The 12,143-nt window shown below is 40.0% G+C and overlaps 1 protein-coding gene across 4 annotated transcripts in view; it reads right to left on the bottom strand.

Moving 5' to 3' along the window:
- The window catches only part of PTBP3 (polypyrimidine tract binding protein 3), a 38,578-nt gene extending 28,575 nt beyond the window's left edge, over positions 1-10,003 (bottom strand). The window contains exons 1-2 of one of the 4 annotated variants that reach the window (XM_059491909.1): positions 9,796-10,003; positions 6,102-6,194 (exon numbers count right to left, since the gene is read on the bottom strand). The gene's annotated coding sequence lies outside the window, so the exon portion shown is untranslated. Of the gene's footprint in view, positions 1-6,101; positions 6,195-7,992; positions 8,055-9,623; positions 9,699-9,795 lie in introns of those variants that run through there. The other 3 variants (XM_059491912.1, XM_059491911.1, XM_059491910.1) reach the window with 3 other exon arrangements.
- Between the last annotated feature and the right edge of the window lie 2,140 nt (positions 10,004-12,143).

Genomic DNA, 12,143 nt, shown 5'->3' with positions numbered 1-12,143 from the left:
GAAAATAATTCTTTCAAAAAGCACCTCTCTCCACACATGTAAATTAAAACTGTACATTTTTCTACAAGATTCTACACGGCAGAACAAATTAATTGCTTGAAATTTGTCCCAAAAGGGCAAATTTCAAAGCATGACAATTTCAAGCTATACCAGTGATAACCATAGCTATATTTAAACTAACTGTTCTACTGCATACTTTCTTAATTTTTATAGAATCTGACTGTGAAAAGAAAAGCTAAGTGTCATGAGAAGAATGAAAATTTCTTTTATCTTCTACTTCTGCAGTATGTCTCTAGATAATTACTGTACTCATTTACTCTGTTTTCCTCTTTCACATTCGCAAAGGAGATGCAGCTCCTACTTCCAAAGCGGGGATTTAATATGAAGTACAATGCTGTTGGTGCCAAAATAAAGACTTCAAAGAAAGTGAAGCCAAACTATGGGAAATTTCAAAACCATGTATTTGTATTAAAAATAAACTGACCGTACATAGATAAAGCCTACCCTTTCAGTAAGCTGAAGAAGAAAGAAATCATAGGCAATGATGACAAATAAGAAAGCTTCTCTTCCTCTGCTATATAGACCCCTCCCAGACACAGCTCAAGCTGCTGATCGCCAGTCACCCCAGAAGCACTGTCGTAGCACTGACGGCTGCCCTTCCATAGGCCTGAGTGCTCAATGGCTCTGCCAGCACACAGCTTGCTCCACTGCCTCTGCTGTCGACTCCTGAAGCTCCCTCCTGTACTGGTAACAAGGCACTACGCACCTTCAAAGAGTCATGTAACAGTAATTAAAATGTTCAGAGAAAAACATTATGTACTTTGCATTTATGCTACATACAGAGCAAGAACATAAGAAAATAACATTTTCCTCTTGAAGATGCAAAAGCAACCTTGACCATGTGACTATCAAGAGCTGTAAAATTAAGAGTGAAAAGCTTAATTTTTTAATTACTATAAAATATGCATTTTCATTCTTAAAGTAAGAAATACCTCTACTTAGAGTAAAAGCCTTAAGCTCATCCAAAAGGACAATAAGCCACATACCATTTTGAATATTCCAAAAATCCAGCAGGAATTATGAACCCAAAGGCAGAGCTTTCTTTGAAACAGTCATCAAAGGTGACTGCTTTTCTTTGTGATATCACTCATTTACAATTTCCACAAATATTGTTTTCTGACAGTATAAATACAAACTTGACTGAAAACAAAGATTGATGTCTCCGCTTCCAAGGTAGCTTAAGCCTTAAATATGTGAAGATTAAGTTTTCCTCAAGAGTCAACACAGGTTTTTTGTGAAGAAAATTTAATTAAGTTACTGCAATACATACTCCTTTCACATATATATTTTTAATGAAGTGTACAGATGTACAGATGAAGACACTAGGCTTTAAATTTAAAGTCACAAATGTTCTATACAATGCCACACTGTAGGGTTTTGGATCATTTTATACTTCACTATGTACAAGTCATGCCATAAACATCCAGGATCTCAAATAAACCACCAGTAAGCTTTCTCTCTTGACTTTAGTCAGAAGGAAATTTACACAGCCTTACAAAGTACCATAACTTGACAATCTGGTTTATAATTTATTATTAAAGTTTAAAATCAAGAAAGAAGAGCTGAAAGAAACAACCACACCACTGCCAAAAAATATGGCTGGGGTTAACACCCAGGAGGGGTTTTAACAAAAGAACTAGTGTGTGAAAGGCTATAAAAGAGATTCTTCCATTTAAACCAACTGCTAAGAAATCTGTAACAACACTTATGCTACATAATAACACGTATTAAAAAAATTTGAAAAAAAAGACTGAAATATGTTTGCAAATTATTCAAAGGTGACGGCAAACAGCTTAAAGGAAGAAAAAACCAACTGCGATAAAAGTAAAAATGTGACAAACTGTGGATTACTTTCTTTTCTCTTGCAAAGGAAATAGTTTAACTTGCACAGCATGAAGAAAGAGAAAGAAAACTAGCTGATCACAACAGCAATCAAAGTTTCTGCCAAACTGCTATCTGAAGCATCCCTTTTTGCATTCATTTTTAACACTAGTTCCTTCTGGAAACAGAAAGATTCCAGGATTCAGTGTTTATCAGCACCTCTACCTTGCAGCATAAAAGACATCTACTTTTGTTACTTTGATTCCTATTGTTTTGCAGAAGTAAATATACACAGCTTTGTTTAAGAAAATATTTGGGGGGGGGGGGGGGGGGGAAGGAAACTCACCTCCCATGTATCCAAAAACTGTCACAGATTCATAGGAAGATACCAAAAAGATTTGACTCTTAACTGATCGATCATTTAACTTAAAAGCATGAAACTACATTGTCTAACTTATAATATTTTCAGAACCCAATAAATAGGTTTTAAAAAAATCTTTCCAGTCTCAACTTAACTGTGATGCTCAAAAGACGTGTTCTTGACTGTATGCTTTTTGACTATTGAATTTTCTGCTTCACAATTAAAGATTTCATCCAAAAGAGAAGAATTTTTGTTTTTTAAGGAAATTCATATGCACAAACACTCATTTCAATCTAGGACTAAAAGCTCTAAGAATCGCCCACTTAAAGTAAAGATGTTGGAAAGAAATAAATGTTTGGTGATGCGTATCACATAAATTAGGAGTTGAGTAATTGTTCTAGCATGTGAAAGATTTCTCTCAAGATCAACAATAGATTCAATATTTTTATTTGCACGCTGAATTTTTAATTACTCCTTAATGCTTTCTAGGAGACTAGTGTTGCATGCAAGGAAAACATGGTCACAACTATGAACCCTTGTCCTTTCTGTCTCATGTATATTTTGTTTCCTCTCTGCTTTGCATTGTTTCTTATCAGTTTCTGACTCTAAGAAACTCTCATGCAGTGGTCTGTGCTTCTCAGGCCCACCTTCACTTCATCTTTTGGAAAAATTAGTGATGAACTAGCCTCTGTAAGGATCATACTTTAAAAAAAGCTTCTGTATTAATACACTAGTTGCACAAATGAGGGGGAAGTCATAATCTCAGCCTGTTGGCAGACACAGGAGATAGCACAGCATCAATAAACCTCTATTTTTGTTTACATCTCCCCCATATGCAGAAAACATGCATCTTTTGTTGAAATCTGTATTTCATCTTTTCAGTATACATGGAAAAGGACAAGTTCTCCTTGCTCAATCCTTCACCTAATATTGCATCAGTCACACAAAATGAATTTTTCCCGTCAGTTTTACTTCACGGTGATACATCCTCTAACAGTCTTCATTTCTTCCACCTCTCAATGGAACACACAAGTTAGCTGGTAAAAAAAATATTTTTCCCTGATTAAATTATGCTGTGAAGTCATTTAATAGTAAAACCAGCTATGCAAGAAACATGATTTTGAGAAGAAAACCCACGAAGCAATACAACTCCTGAAAATTATCAGTCATTAAATCCATGCATCCTATTAATACTCTGTACTCTATAAAATACTGGTTATTAAACAAGTTATCACCTTTGGAAAGTCTACTGCTTTAAATTTCACCATTTGATTGAAAATTGAATGACTAACACTTTTCAGTCTAGGACAGTTCAAATCTAGTCTTGGGATTACATGCTTTGAGAACCTTGGATCCTGCTGAGACACTGGTTTTTGTGAGAGTGTGTGTGCTCTGACCTGCTCTCTTTATATTTAAAGGTACACACTGAAACCGCAACCATGATAAAAAACTCCTCTGCAAGAGCATAACATCCTTCACAACACACTAGGCTACACTTGTTACACACAAGCACTAAAAATACCAATTTTGTACACAAAACAGTTGAATCCTAGGTGCCCAAAATAAAGTTCACAAAAATAAAAAAATTTCAAATTAATTGTAATGTTGTTACTTCAGGATTCTACACCAAAGACTGCATTTATTGTCCAATCCTCAGCCCTACAGAGGACAATCATTAAACACCAAAAACAAGCTATATAAAGCAGAGGCTACAGAGGACCAGTACAGACAGAGTGACCTTTTCCTATATACAGAAGTCCCATTACTGTACATACATACAAATATACACACATACAGTTGAAACTTATGTGATAGCAACACAAAAATTACCCTGAGCAAACTGATCTCCCTACAGACAGTATACTATGGAGCACTGCAGGAAAGATTCAGCAATGAAGAGTTATTTTCAAGTTACTTTCACACTTTTAAAGCACTCAGTTTTACTTCCATACATTTGTTTTCTATTTTAGAAAACTATTGTGCATTTACAAGCAGGGCTGTACACAGCAGTAGAAAATTATATAGAAAGAGAATCTTCTGTGACAGAATTTCAAACTAATGACAATTAAGACATCTCAGTTTCTCTACTAGGTTTTATTAAACAGAATAAAGTTTCCAGCACTGACAGAAATCAAGTGAAAAACAAGCATATCACCTACTTTTGAGTTCAAGAAGTTTCCTTCACAGAAACTAAGTTTTGCACTACTGTTTCCACCCTATTCAAGGTGATATACTATGTACCGAATAACTTCACACTAATTATTTCAACATTAATTGTGTTTTGGGAAAGGACAGATAATTGAGATGAAGGGGAAAGCACAGACAACAAAAGCTAGAGTAGTTTTCCCAGTAACACAAGACCAGAACAAACAGCTTGTCTGTATAGATGCAGCAAGAAAGACAAATTAGAGACTAGAAAATCAAACCAGATGAACTGACAAATCGAAAGAGTGAGAAAATGAATTCAGTATCCTGTGTTATAAAATGAGGAAGTGAACCAGCAAAAAACCTACAGAAATAGAAAAAAAAAAAGAGAAAAAAATTCCTAATTAAACTGAGCACAATCAGAAAGACAAAGAAGGCCTAAAAATACCAAGAGGGACTACATGTAATTTATTCATTAACTGCATCACCTCTTAATGTTACAAGTCAACAAAATACTTGGATGCTATATTCTTTTCATTTTCAGTGGTCTTTGGAATCACTGCACCACCATGCATTTCATGCTGACTCCTGAACAGTATTTATGTTTAGCCTAGAAAATACTGTGGTTAAAAGCCTGAAGACATAGAATCATTTAGGTTGGAAAAGACCTTTAAGATAGGGGAGTCTGTATCTCAAAGTGTTGAAGCATAATTTACACATTCAAATGCAGTGTGAAGTATGTTATCACTCTGGACATGTGTAAAAATGTGCCTTGAATTCTTGCTTTAAAAATGTTTATTGTGTTTTCCAAAGAACTGCAGTCTAGGAATCACCTAGTAAGATGGATCAAAAGCTGGAGCAATACTCTAAAATTTTGTCACATCCTTCTCATGTGCCACTTCAGTGTATCTACCATGCAACCTACCGACAAGGAAAGGGTTACCATTCCCTGATCTTGCCATACAGTGGTAAGATTTGATTTCTGCCTATACGTGAACTAGTTTTAGATCATCCTTATTCCTGTGACTAATGCAATCCACTTTCCAAGAAAACAGTAACATCTCATTTAAATAGTAGAATCCTAATAGAGAGCACTGAGCCCACCATACACCTCTCCAGCTGTATGAAGTATGCGCACTTTCACAAACTGCACATGTGTAAACACAATTCTGATTCCTTTGCTTCTACTACTCACTGTGCAGAAAGAATAATTTATCATCTCCTTGACTTTAAATGCCCATGTCATAGACCATCTCTTTTAATGAATAAGAATGGCAACAAGTTAAAGTACTAGTAGTTCAGTGTGATTAAGGAAGTTAATTGCAAAGATAATGGTTGGTTTATTGAATCTTATGAGCATTCATTCCATTGGCTTTCACAAGAAATTCAGGGTGTGGTTTCCTGGACAGTTTAAGCTGATCTATGGCTAGAGAGAGCAAAGGCAGTCATGTCATTCCTCACCCTCATGTTTTCACAGCTCTCATCACAGTGACTAACAACTGCAAGGCAGCATGGTACCAGAATAATTTATTTTACCATGCAGTTCACATATGACATTTGCTACACTATGAGGGAGGTGTAGAAATGCACTTTTGAGGATGGTGCTGCTCTTTTGGCAGCAGACCTGAGTTTCAACAACTTCAGCCAAGAGGGAAACAGCAAGAGCAGGGAAAAATGGTATCAACAGGAGTAGACAAAATACTTTTTCACCTACCCACTCTGCAAAGAGTTTTCAAAAATGCTGCCTCTAACTCCAACGTAAAACTCACGTCCACAGACCTGAAGAAATAGGAACAATTTTCACATGCTGAAATGAGAAAAGAGAAATTTAAAAAGTCTCTTAAATATAGTCTTTCATAAAAAAAATATGCAGCACCAAATGAAACTGTAAGTACAAAATATACAAAATGGTCAAAAGCAGGAGAACCAAAAGCAAAAGTGCAGTTACATGCAACAGTTAATGAGTGCATAAGAATTAAGAACTGCAACTTGAAACAACAGCTGCAGGCATAATTTTATGATATAACTAACTCTCATCCTGTTTTGACACATGTTTTGTTTAATTGGGATATTCTCTAAAAGAAAGTTGACAAACACACACTTGTGCTTATCACTTAACACAGGATTAGTTCAGCAGAAAACCTGATAAATACTCCCTGGTAGAACCCAAATCAACTCCTTATCTCCCCGGACAGGGTACACAAAGCAGATTAATTGTCTTGACTACAGACCAAATCAAATGAACAGCAATTTGACAACTGCCAGGGAAACAAAGAGATTTATTCATATTTTGCTGTTTTCATGTTTCTGATTGTGATCGATTATTTCCATTTCTGATTATATCAGACAGTAGTAGTAAACAAGATTTGGGAGTGAACAGCATAGTGAACAAGCTCAGGAGAGATAACTTCATTCATACCAGGCTATACTACCTGTTTTCCACAAGCACCTAACTCAAAGTGGGTTAAAAACAGGAATTTATGAAGCAACTATAGCAAAAAAACTATGTAATTCTATGTAAAACATAAATTTTTAAAAAAGGCTTCTCAGCCAGAAATCTATGGATAATAAGAAGGAAGTGGTTGATGACCCTTAAAAAGCTTGAGCATTATCTTCCAAAATTCCAAAGTCTTGTTACCTGAAGATTTAATCTGGCACCAGAATGACTGGATTTAATTTGAAAATGAAACACCGCTGGTGTGTATAGTGTTGTTACTGGGTTTCCCTCTTACTAATCCACAAGGAGGCCACTAACCTCAACTATAAACACCCATAGGTTTAGGTACATATCTGGTATGCTTTTGATAGCCAACAAAAAATTACAGTTCATGCCACTCTGGTTTCTTTAAATTTTTAAGTTTAACTTGAGTCACATATTCCTGCTAACAAAATAAGCTTAAATAAAGAACCAAGTTCTTTGCCATAAAACTGAAATTCTCACAGCTTTTTACAGAAATTTTCTGATCCAAATAAAAATTATTTTTCTGTGCTTACTTTTACATATTCTTACTCTTATTAAATATAAGGTTTGGATCTAAATTAGCCTCAGCATTCCACAGAAAGAAATTATTTTTATTTAAGAAATTAAATTTATTTCTGTATTAAAGCAGCATGAATTGTAATTTTTCTTTTTTTTTTTTTAGTTTTTGATTAAATGCCCTTGAAAATAAAAAGTCACAAGACAGCTTCTGAAAATTTTGTTTTACTTTAGGTTTACTAGGGCAGTTTTAACCAACACCTCAATAGCTTGCATTTTCAACTAACAGTTTGGAGATCAACCAATGGCATTCGATTCTCAGAAGGTATTTAGCATCTTCTAACAAAAAAAGAACATTTCCAAATCACTCAAAAACTTCCTGAAGTGTCACAGGCAGCACTTAGCATCTCAGAGCATACTCAAACTTGCAGTTATCACCAACCACCTGTATCTTCACTGAAACACATAAAGGCTCTACTTCAGAAAATTTCTTTAAAAACACTCAGTTTATGTTTACACCTTTAATATGTCTCTAGTCTTTGTTTTACTCTCTCAAAAGGAAGTTATTTAGGGAGGTTCTACCTTGCAATGTTAGATTTGTACAGTTTAAGAACTACATATATTTTACCTGCATCATTTCTACCCAGAAACAATGTCAACATAAGTTATCTTTTTAGTATTTCGGGGCTGATACATGACTCTTCTTCCCTCCTTTCTCAACTGAAATAATAAAACCTTCATGAAAATTAAGAAAAAAATACTTTAGAAAAGAGGTCATCATACTAATTGTATGACAGGAATCCTACACCCGCATTAGATAGCAATTCCACAACTTAAGAAAAAAGAAAAAAGAAAAAAAAAAAACCACCAAAAAAGCATCCCTGCATTCTCAAACAGAACACAGGAAAAACAAAATTACAAGTTCCTCTACAAGCACATTTGACAAATTAATAAAAGAAATATTCTCACTCCAGTGAGAACTTTCTTAATTTTCTCTTAAAGTTTTGCACTTTTAAAACAAATGTGAAAAAATGCTGATCATAGCAGAATTACTCAGTAGAAATTTTAATTAAATTTTTCAAAAATATACCTCTTTAGACTATTTGCTGCTTCATTAATCAGCATTTATAAAAGACTTTTCTCATCAATATGTCTCCCTATAAAGGATTCTACTACCACAGTGTGTTAAAAGATGTCAGGAAATTTTTTGAATCACAAGGAAAAAGAAGCCTTAACTTCTGTATCAGAATACCTAGATTTTAAGAACAGCAAAGGTCTTACAAGTCACCAACATGCAGGACACAAGTTTAAGTTAGTGTAACATCTACATCTTTGCATGAAGTTGGAAGCGCTGACTTCCGTGAACATTTCACCTCTGCATACAGTTACAATGAAAAAAATAAACATTGGGCATGGTTAGTTTCCTGGGACAGCTGAATTTCCCACCATGGCCAAGACTTTGGATTTTGAAATATCAATAGGTAAAGGAAAAATATCAGCAATCAAATTTTCACTTAAAAAGTAGCCAGGGAAGTTAGCAGTACACACAATGAACTTGGGTTTATTACTTAGTTTCAAGTTGCAAAACTTTATCAAGACATAAAACAGCCAGCTACCGTCACACTATCCCAGCAGTGGGAGCACAATAATTCAGACTTGTTTAAAATATTTTTATCTTCTGAGGACTACAATGCTGTAGAAACTTCATCCCTGTAGCAATCTGCTGCATAGTCAAGGCTTTCAGTAAGGTCTATAAAAATGCATTACATGAATAACCATCCTGATTATTGATTAACCCCGCAGAATAGATGTCAATCAGTTCGCTTCCACATATGCACTTCAACCAGGCACCAGCGACAAGGCGAATAAGCAGCGGCTCCACGTTCTCTCTGCTACAGACAAGCACCCCCCAGACTCGGGGTACTAAACTTCAACTACCACGTGAAACCGCAAATACCCAAAAACTCATCGCGATCCACCGCTAACCCGCGCGCCAAAGGATTTTTTACCACCTTATTAGGGGTAACTCCGTAATAAAGTTTAAAACGCGGGCAGGCCCCGAGCAGCGGCCGGCACCTCCGCCCGCGGAGGGTCGGGAGCGCGTCCAGCCCCGCCGAGCGGCGCCTCCCGGCGCATCCCGGCCCGCGGCCCCCGCGGGGCAGGAAACCGGCCCTGGCCACGGCCGCGGGGAAAACGCGACGCCGGCCGCCTTAGGAGAAAAAGAGAGAAAAAGAAAGAGGAAGGGAACGGAAGCCAGACCCGCACGCCCTGAGTACCACAAAGTTCCCCGCGGCAGCGCCCGGCCCCTCAGCTCCAGCTCGGCGACGGCCGCCGGCTTCCTCCTTCCACAAGTACCTGGCGGAGCAGCCCTCGGGAATATCCCCACCCCAAGCCCGGCCCCTCCGAAACCCGGCCCCTCTCCGACACCCACCTTTCCCCTCGCTCCGCTCCCTCCGACGGGGGCGGAGAGAACCTCCCCCAGCCCCTCTCTCTCCACCCCCGCTGCTCCGAGGAAGAAGGAGCCGGGATGTGCAGGTCACCGCCCTGCCCCGCCCCGCCGCAGGCGGCACCAGGTGGAACCCTTGGGGCGCTCCCCGCGGCCAGGGGCCACCGCCCGCCCCTCAGCGCGGCCCCGGCGCGGCGGCGGAGCGGGACCCCCGTGCACGGCCCGGCGGGGCGGGCGGGGAGCGCCCGCGGGCGGGGCCGCCCCGGAGCGGAGCGCGGCGCAGGCGCACCGAGGGCCCGCGCCCCCCGGCCTTTCCCTCCGTGGCGCCTGCGCAGTGCGGCGGTCCCGCCGCTGTGGGGCGCGGTCGGGCTGTGCCGCGGCCTCGCCCGCCCGCCGCGGAGCACGGGAACAAGGCATCGATCGCTCAGCATCGCTTAAACTGGAAAAGACGCCGAGGTCATCGAGTCTAATCTGTGACCGAACACCATGTCAACTAGACCATGGCGCTACGTCCAGTCCTTCGTTAAACACCTCCAAGGACGGTGACTCTACTACTACTCTGGGCAGCCCCATTCCAAACTTTATCCACCCCTTCTGTGAAAGCGTTCCTCCTGATGCCCTCCCCTGGCACAGCTTGAGGCCATTTCCTCTTGTCGTGTCCGTGGCTGCCTGGAAGAAGTGACCGACCCCGACCGACCTCGACCTTCCTTCAGACAGTTGTGGAGAGTGGTAAGGTCTCTCTCCCTTGAGCCTCCTTTTCAACGGGCTCAACATCCCCAGCTCCCTCAGCTGCTCTTCAGAAGACTTGGGCTCCAAACCTTTCCTCAGTTATGTTTTCCTTCCCTGGGTTCTCTCCAGAACCCTAGTGTCTTTCCTGCTCAGAACTGAGAGCCGGACTTGAGGCACAGTCTCAGCAGTACCCAGTGATGGTCAGGAGGATGGTCACTGTCCTGGTCCTCTTGGCCACACTATTGCTTGTACAAGCCAGGACATCATTGTTCTTTTTGGCCAGCTGGGCACACTATGGCCTCATGTTCCATCATTTGTCAAGCAGCACCTCAGGTCCTTTTCTGCCAGGCAGCTTCCTATCCACTCCTCCCCCAGCCTGTAGTGCTGCAAGGTTCAGGGCAGCAGCCACAGGTCAGAGGCTTCATCATCCCTTGAGGGCCCCAGGGTCCTCCTCCCCTTTGGGTCCCACAGAGCACCTGAGGCAGCAAGGACAGAGGGAGAAAGCTTGCCACTCACCTGGCATCAGAAGATGGGATTCAGGTACCAGCCATGCTGGGGATGCTGGTTGTGCTTTTCCTCTGTGTGGTACTGGGTGTTGTGCTGTTAAAAGGTGGTCAGCCCCTGTCCCTGTAAAAGCTGGACATGTGAGTTTGTGAATTCGCTGAGCCACATGTTAAGGAAACTTCCCTACTTGACCAGGAGCCACTCTGGCAGTCAATCTTGCACAACCTGAGCTGGGATCAGGGCCCCTTCACAGCTGCACTCCCCTACTCACACTGTAACACCAGATTGCCACGCCATCTCCACCCCAGGTTTCCCCAAGCAGAGTTTCTGAAGTCCACATTCCCTGGGTGCAGGGGACAGATGTCTGGTCCCCTGACTGGAGAGTAGAGCAGGAAGCTGGGTGATGCTGGGCAAGGTCTGGTGACATACTTGTGGCTCTGGGCAGTTCAAGAGAGCTGCATCTACGTCCTGCTCCTTGCCCAAGGGCAAGAGGTGCCCTGGAGATACCAGATAGAGACATCTGTGTTTCATGTAACTGCAAGGAATTGTGTTCCTCTGGTTATGTCCTGTGTAGGGTGGACTTCCCCGAGCTAACTCTTTTTCTGGGCTATGTTGTTAACAGTGTAGCCTCAATCAAAGGGATTACAGTCGCAGGACAATTCTTGAATGTCCTGTGAGTATGATAGATTTCACTCCTAAGAGTGCAGGACTATCTAGAAGTTTGCTTTTCTGTTCCCCCACAAACTACAGGAACAGGACAAGTCACCATGATCAAAGTACTTTGGGGAGTAGTTTTTTGAAAAAAAAAAAAAGAATTTTAGTCGTAACATAAGGGTCAAAAATAAATTTTAGACATAACAGCAGACTCAGAAATTATTATGTTTGAATCAGTTATTATGAGAAAAGGAAATGAGAATATTTATCAATGTATCTATTTTAGATATGCTAATATGAGAACGTACATATAAACATATGAGAATATACGAATATATTCAATATTTCCAATGTATTGGAATATATCTTATATATGTTAGTAATTACATTTTTATATGTATATAAATCTAAAAATTAAGGATTTTTGAGTCCTTTGAAAGAACTTT

Source organism: Ammospiza nelsoni, chromosome Z, assembly GCF_027579445.1.
Source record: "Ammospiza nelsoni isolate bAmmNel1 chromosome Z, bAmmNel1.pri, whole genome shotgun sequence".
NCBI classification, from domain to species: Eukaryota; Metazoa; Chordata; class Aves; order Passeriformes; family Passerellidae; genus Ammospiza; species Ammospiza nelsoni.
The sequence above is the reverse complement of the archived record's forward strand: the minus strand, read 5'-3'. Positions and strand labels throughout refer to the sequence as shown.